General features: G+C 41.5%; 1 protein-coding gene across 11 annotated transcripts in view; it reads left to right on the top strand.

Moving 5' to 3' along the window:
* Positions 1–7266, top strand: part of CALN1 (calneuron 1) — a 631046-nt gene that overhangs the window by 540458 nt on the left and 83322 nt on the right. The window lies entirely within an intron of this gene.

The following is a 7266-nucleotide window of genomic DNA, read 5'->3' as shown; positions in this document are numbered from 1 at the left end:
CCATCTAATCTCTCAGCACATTTCAAGAACACAGTACAGTGCTATCAACTATCATCACCATGTTACACCTTAGATCCGTAGACCTCATTTATCTTATAACTGTAAGTTTGTGTCTTTTTACCAACCCGTCCCTATCCCACCTCCCCAGCCCCTGGCAACCACCATTCTACTCTCTTTCTGAGTTAAACATTTTTAGTTTTGTTTTTAGATTCTACATGTGACACAATGCAGTACTTGTCTTTCTCTGTTTGACTTACTTCACTTATCATAATGCCCTCCAGATTCATCTATGTTGTCACAAATAACAGGATTTCCTTTTCTAAGGCTAAATAATATTCTACTGTGTATATTTTCTTTATCCATTCATCTGTCAGCAGACATTTAGGTTGTTTCCATGTCTTGGCTATTGTGAATAAGGCTACAGTGAACATGAGAATGCAGGTATTATTTCCAGATAGTGATTTTGTTTCTTTTGGCTATATACCCAGAAGTAGGATTTCAAGATTATATGTTAGTTTGATTTTTAATATTTTAAGGCATCTCTATCCTGCCTTCCACAGCAGCTGCACCAGTTTACATTCCCACCGAGAGTGCATAAGAGTTCCCTTTTCTCCGCATCCTCACCAACGCATATTATCTGCTATCTTTGATAATAGACGTTCTAACAGGTGTGAGGTGATATCTCATTGTGGTTTGGATGGCTTGATTTTTCTAGCCCCCATTCTGAAGCTATCCAGGAGCCCACGAAGAGTCGCCTCATTAGAGTATAAGATGCTCCTGTCACTCAGGAAATTCCAAGGGATTTAAGAGCTCTGTGTAAAAAGCAGGAACCAGGGTCAAAGACAAAACATTAGAACAATGAATGTTTCTATTTGTCTTATCATTTAGGAGCTTGGTGCCAGGAACTGGGGACAGAGAGCAATATAAGTATTTCCTATTATTTGACAGTGGCGCTCTAGACAGTCCATACTAGCCCTGTCTCGTCTGGACCATGAGAAACTCATCCTTTGCCTACAGCAACCATACATCCAGTTTGCCCAGGATCATGCTGTTCGTGCCTGTTTTTTTAGCATAATACTGTCATGCTCAAAGTGTCCATTTTGGATGGACATTCTACCTATTTTCTACAACTTCTGGGAGTGGAGAGTCCCTGACAAGCCATCTTTCCTTCTTTCTACCATCCTCTACCACTTAGCAAGCCACAGTTCACCCTGTCAGAGTTGCTGGAATCCACTAGAGACCCTTCTCAAGGCTTGAGAGGAGGGGCGGGTGCTCCCCACTCTCCTTTTCCGTGGGAGGACTTGCAGCCTGCTGGTGGTGCTGGTGGTGCTCTCTGAACATCGTCTCCCCAGTGGTGCCAGCCCCGGTGGTGCCAGCCCTGGTGATGTGGGTGAGTGTTAGGAGCCCAATGACAAGTGTCCCTCACCTCCGTTTTGGTCAGTTCTTCATGGTGCAGACCCACTAGAATGTGAGCTACCTGAGAGGGAGGGCTTTATTTTGTTTGCTTGTCTAGGTCAGAGCCTCATACATAGTAGCTGTTTAATATTTACTGGTAGGAGTGTTAGGCATCTCACTTTGGAATGTAATTTCTATTGTCTTTGGACTCAGCTCAAAGTCCATTTTCACACTTCGTTAATCATGGGCATGTGTAGTTTTACACAAATGCATCAATGTGATAATAACATATACATACATATATATACATACACACACACACACACACATATATATATATATATATATATATATATATATATATATATATATATATATGTACATATATATTTAGTGCTACTTTTATCTTTTCCTTTTGGCTGAACTTCTCTACTCTTCCTCCCCTCTCCCACCTTCATTTCCTTCAACCCATATTAACCATGTATGTACAAATTACATGTATCTACACGCACATACACACCATCATATTTTCTTTGAGACCATGTTATACAGACTTTTATGCATCATACTTTACTCAGTCACACCTCATGGATATTCTTTATTTATTAAATACTCACATATATTAGGCTCGTTTCTGGCTTCTCTAATCTAGTCCACTGATTTATTTGTGTGTGTTTTGTTCTTTTTTCCTGACAATATAATGTTGATTTGTTACGGTAATGGTCCTCAAAGAATATTCCCTGGACCAGCAGCATCAGCATCCCTGGGGATTTGTTAGGAAGGCAAATTCCTGGGCCCCACTCAGATCTGCCACATCAGAAACTCTGAGTGGGGCCCAGCAATCTGTTTTCACAAGCCCTCCAGCAGATTCTGAGGCAGGCTAATGTTTGAGGACGCGTTAGCATGGCTTTCTCAGATGTGCTTATACATATGTGGCATTATTTCATAAAGCAAATTCCCTCTAATTAGTCATTAATGTCAGATTATCCTGGTTCCTCTTGAGCATTTGTTCTTTCAAATGAGCATCAAAACAACTTCATCCAATTAAAAAAAAAAAAAGCTTGTGGTTCCAGTGAAAAATTACAATAAATTAAATAGAAATTTTGAGAAAATTGGCGTTTTTGTGACATTAAGTGTTTATATTTGAGAACTAAAATGTCTTTTAATTTGTCATAAATTAGATTTCATAGGTTTATTTTCATGAAGATCCCCTACTTTCTTGCCAAATTTATTCACAAACAATTATAGTTTGAGATCACTATATTGGGTTAAATACTTTTCCCATTTCCATTTCTACATTCTCATTTCTAGAATAGAGAGAAAACTGCAACTAAACATTTATCTTACATGTAGTCACTTCATTAAATTCTCTTGTTAGTTCCAGTAGTGTGTGACCTTCAGCAATAACATTTTCAACAAAAAGATCATTGTTTTTCTGTTTTGCCTGCGTGTATATACTCTTTTTGATTTCTGCTACATTTACTAGAATCTGCAAAGCACTGCTGGGGGGTGAAAAACAGTAAAAGCAAACATAACTGTCAAGTTCCTGATTTAATTTGAAATGGTTTTACTGTTTCAACATTTAGAATAGTGTTTACTATTGGGCTTTGGTGACCACTAATATATTTGAATGGTTTCTTGCTAGTCCTATTTTAATTAGCGTTTATATTAGCTATGAATTTTTATCAAATGTATTTCAGCATATATTGATATGTTCCTATTTTTTTTCCCTTTAATGTGTTATTCTCATTCTTTTGAGTGTCCTTCTGTAGCAAGAACAGAACACACATCACTATCAATTTTCCTGTCTTATTAGTTTTTGTTGTTGTTGTTGTTGTTAAACCAAGGATTCTAACTGCTTACTTGGATAAGTTATCTGAAGCTAAGAGGCTGAGAGAACACAACGAGAGTCTGACAAACTAAATCATAAATGCAGGCACACCTAGCTCTTCGATCTGTTTCTGCTTTGACCAGTTCAACTACGCAAAACTACAAATAAAAAGCATATTTGAGACTGTAATCGGGTACTGGGTCAGAGTGCGACTTTCCACGTCAGACAGAGCTGGGTTCTGATACTTGCAAACTGGGCAACTCTGGGTAATAAAAATGACTGGCATTTATAGAATTTTTACTGTGTTTTTCTAACATTTTACATGGATTCATTTTGGTTACTTGCTTCCCCTCTCTAAATCACATTCTTCCCCTTTACTATACAGAGAACACTGTATCTGCTTCACAGGGTTGTTGTAATATGAATTGCAAGGAATCCAAAAAGTTAGTTCTATACTCTCAGCTAGGGGTTTTTTTCATGAAAATACTTTTCTTTTTCCTTTTCAACTGCCAAAAATTAACCTACCATGAAGCAGAGGGAGTCACTTGTGTGGTTTCTTGGCCCAACACCCAAACCTCTCATTTGATGACTAGGTTCCAAGGAAGTGAGGTGGACGTGGCCTTTTGTCTCCTGGCTTTCAACGTGTGCTGGTGGCCAGGCACACCTTCCCTACTGACCATGGTCAGTGGGCACTGCCTTTTTCTCACCAGGAAATAACAAAAGTGCCAGCAGACCACATTCTACCTAGGGATTCTCCTGGGGACAGAGACTTAGCGGCCTCTGGAATGGGAGCCTGCTTAGTGTGGGGTGAGAACCTCCCCCGGGCTCCCTTAGCCCTACCCCCCCTCCCCGCTTTCTCACCTTCAAAGGCGAGGCAGGCAGCTCCTTGATAACTCATTCTCCAGGTCCATTCCCTGTGTGCCCCATGGCTGTCGCTCACTCAGCGACTGAGCAGAGGGCTTGGGACATTCTATTCCATCTCTCTTCCCAGGATCAGGTCCCAGTGACTGGCTTCCTGTCATGCTCTCCCACCACAGGCTTATAATTGAGGACTGTCCCCTTGACCTAGACCCTCAGTAACAGGTTTACTCGTGCTCTAGTTTGGCCGTCCCTCAGCTTCTGGCTGCCTTTCCCCAGACTACCGGATGCTTTACCGCCCTGCACCCGGGCCTTGGGCAGACTTCATCTCCTGCCTGGGAATCCAGGCTTCCCTGTAAGCTGAGCTCTGAGATCTGGCGGTGGACCTTACCATGGCCCTGGATTTGGGGTGGTTTATCCCAGTCTTGATGGAATTCCAGACTCCTGCATTACTCCTTGCATTTGCGTATTTGTGAACACAGATGGTGCTGCCAGCCCTTAGAGACCTCATATTACGAATCCACCCCCAAACACGTACAGCCCTTCTGACTATGTGCTCCACGTTGCTCCCTTGGGCTCCTGTGTCCACACACACTTGGACGTCCCACTGAACCCCAGTCTCCTCTAGAGCTGCCTTTTGTCACTCAAAATCTCAGCAATCCCAGGGAAAACCAAAAGCTTTTCCAGGATCTCTTCTTGGTAGGAATGTCCTAGGGAATGAGAACTGTTCTCTGTCCTCTGGACTTAGCTTCTGCAGGGCCTGGTGACTGTACACAGCACCAAAACTCAAGGCAGACCCAGTGCACACACCTACCGAGGCCCTCGGTTACAAAGTCATTGCATGCTCAAGAACCAGGCTGGAGAATGTGGGCATGCCAGCAGGCACACACACTGCGTTTGCTGCAAATGACCTTGTTCAGCTCAAAGAATAGTCACCTTTCAGATTCCTGTTATTAGTCTTGATGGCAGTGATATCCTCTCAAGTCTTCAACTTGACGAATGGGTCTCTCTCTTCCCCAGGAGGCAGTGAAAGAATCTACAAATATGTTTTGACCTATAATCTGTCATTGAAACACATTTTTATTGATTACATCTCTACTTGCAGTACAGTCAGATTAGTTGAATGTATTTATACATCAGTGCTTAAAATCCTCATCTGGTCTGCAACAGAGCGGTTGTTATAAGTTTAGCATCATTCTTTCCCTACAGAACAAAATCAAGGTAGTTTATATTTCTATTCAAAAAGTAAACTTAGCACAGTGGGTCTCACACTCTACTATGCATCAAAACTATAGATTTCTGGGCCCTGAAGTCCCCAAGATTCTGATCCAACAGGTTTAGGGGGAGCCCACCACGGGTGATTTTTTTTTAAGATGGTTGTGAACCACGCTTTTGAGAAGAGCTGGTTTATATGAAAGAACTTTGGACTCAGAGGAAAACACTTGGGTTTTAATTGTAGCTCAGTGTCTTTAGGTTTCAATTCTTTGATTTTCACTTTCCAATCTATAAAAGGGGAATAGCAGTACGGCCCTTTTTCTTATTCTAGACCTTGTTTTCATGAAAGTTGTTTTATGTATAGTCAACTAACATCTTTGAACAGACTATGAATGCATCCACAGCAAAGGTCATCACAAATCTTATGCATTTAACTCTGTGGGGGAATAGAAGTACCCTTGAGTATTTTCCAGTTATTTCTGCTGAAAAATAAATAAGGCACATACTAGAGACACCAGCAAGAAAAAAATGATAAACAGTCAGTAGGTAGACAGACTGTAAAAACCTAGCAGTCTGGTTCAGTTAATGAAGGGCTGACATTAACAGTCTCTGAGAACTCAATTTATTGCAACATAACAATTTATGTACAGAACAGTGACATTGAAATTGCAAGGAAACAATATATTCTGGTAGTAAATTAAGAAAAGGACATATTATAGAGAGCTGAGAACAATTTCTAAGAATGTTTAAAATACAACTAACTTTGGAACTTGAAATGATAATCTTGAGGTAAAGGTTGTTCATTCAGCAAATATTGAGCACCTCTTATGTATCAGGGCCAGAAGAAGTCTGCCTTCATGGAACTTACTTTCTAGTGGACAAGATGAGTAAATTATGGATATTATTGTCTTGAAGTCATATTTAGAGGCAACCAACTTTTGAACAAACTTGTGGGAAGATAAGTAAATTACAATCAAATATAAGTAAGTTATAGACTTACTCTGTCCAATACAGTAGCCACAAGACACATGTGGCTCTAAACTTAAATTTAAATTAATTAAGACTAAACACCATTCGAAGGTCAGTTCTTCAGCTGTATTAGCCACTTCCAAGTGCTCAGTGACTACGTGTAGCCAGTGGCCGTCCTGTTGGGACAGCGTAGTATCGACATTTCTGTCATCGCAGTTCTATTGGACAGCGCTAATCTAGACTATGGCAGGAGATGAAATATGCAATGGTGGAAAGTAAAGCAGGACAGATGACAGGCCATGCCGGGAACAGGGAATTATCACTTAACTAGATCTGAGAATGTCTGTAAAAAGGTGATAGTTGAGGAAAGACATAAAAGAGAGGAGAGGAAATCATAAGAAATCAGAGGGAAGAGCATTCCAGGAGAGGGAACAGAAAGTGCAAAGGCCCCGAGGAGGAGACGAGCCTGGGGTGGTCCCTGTGGAGCGGAGGAGGTGGAGGGGAGGACGTCAGAGAGGTGGGGTGGGGAGTACCACCTTACCTGCCCCGGGAAGGATATCCCATCTTGTTTGAAGAGAGATAGAGAGCCACTCTGTTGTTGTGGCATATAGACTGAAAGAGGACAAGAGCTGAAGCAGGGACATTAGGAGATGGAACAGTGGTCCGAATAAGAGATGGTGGTGACTTGGACCAGCATGGTAGCAACAAGGTGGGAAGAAATGCTTAGATTCTGGAATGCTCAGATACTTTGAAAGTAGAGACAGGAGGATTTCCTGGATATAAGGCATTAGGGGGAAGAGTCAGGGCTGAGCCAGCAGGAGTTAAGGATTTGGGCCTGAGTTAGTGGCAGGACACACTTGCCATTCGCTGAGATATGCAAGACTTTGAAACAAATAGATTTGGTGAGAGCAATCTGAAGGCCAATGTTAAAACTGGAATGGCTAGTAGACCCCAAAGTGGAGAAGTGGATGGGATACATGGGTCTGGAGTTTAGACGA

Source organism: Rhinolophus sinicus, linkage group LG03 (genome assembly GCF_036562045.2).
Source record: "Rhinolophus sinicus isolate RSC01 linkage group LG03, ASM3656204v1, whole genome shotgun sequence".
NCBI classification, from domain to species: domain Eukaryota; kingdom Metazoa; phylum Chordata; class Mammalia; order Chiroptera; family Rhinolophidae; genus Rhinolophus; species Rhinolophus sinicus.
This window is presented reverse-complemented; position numbering and strand designations above follow the sequence as displayed.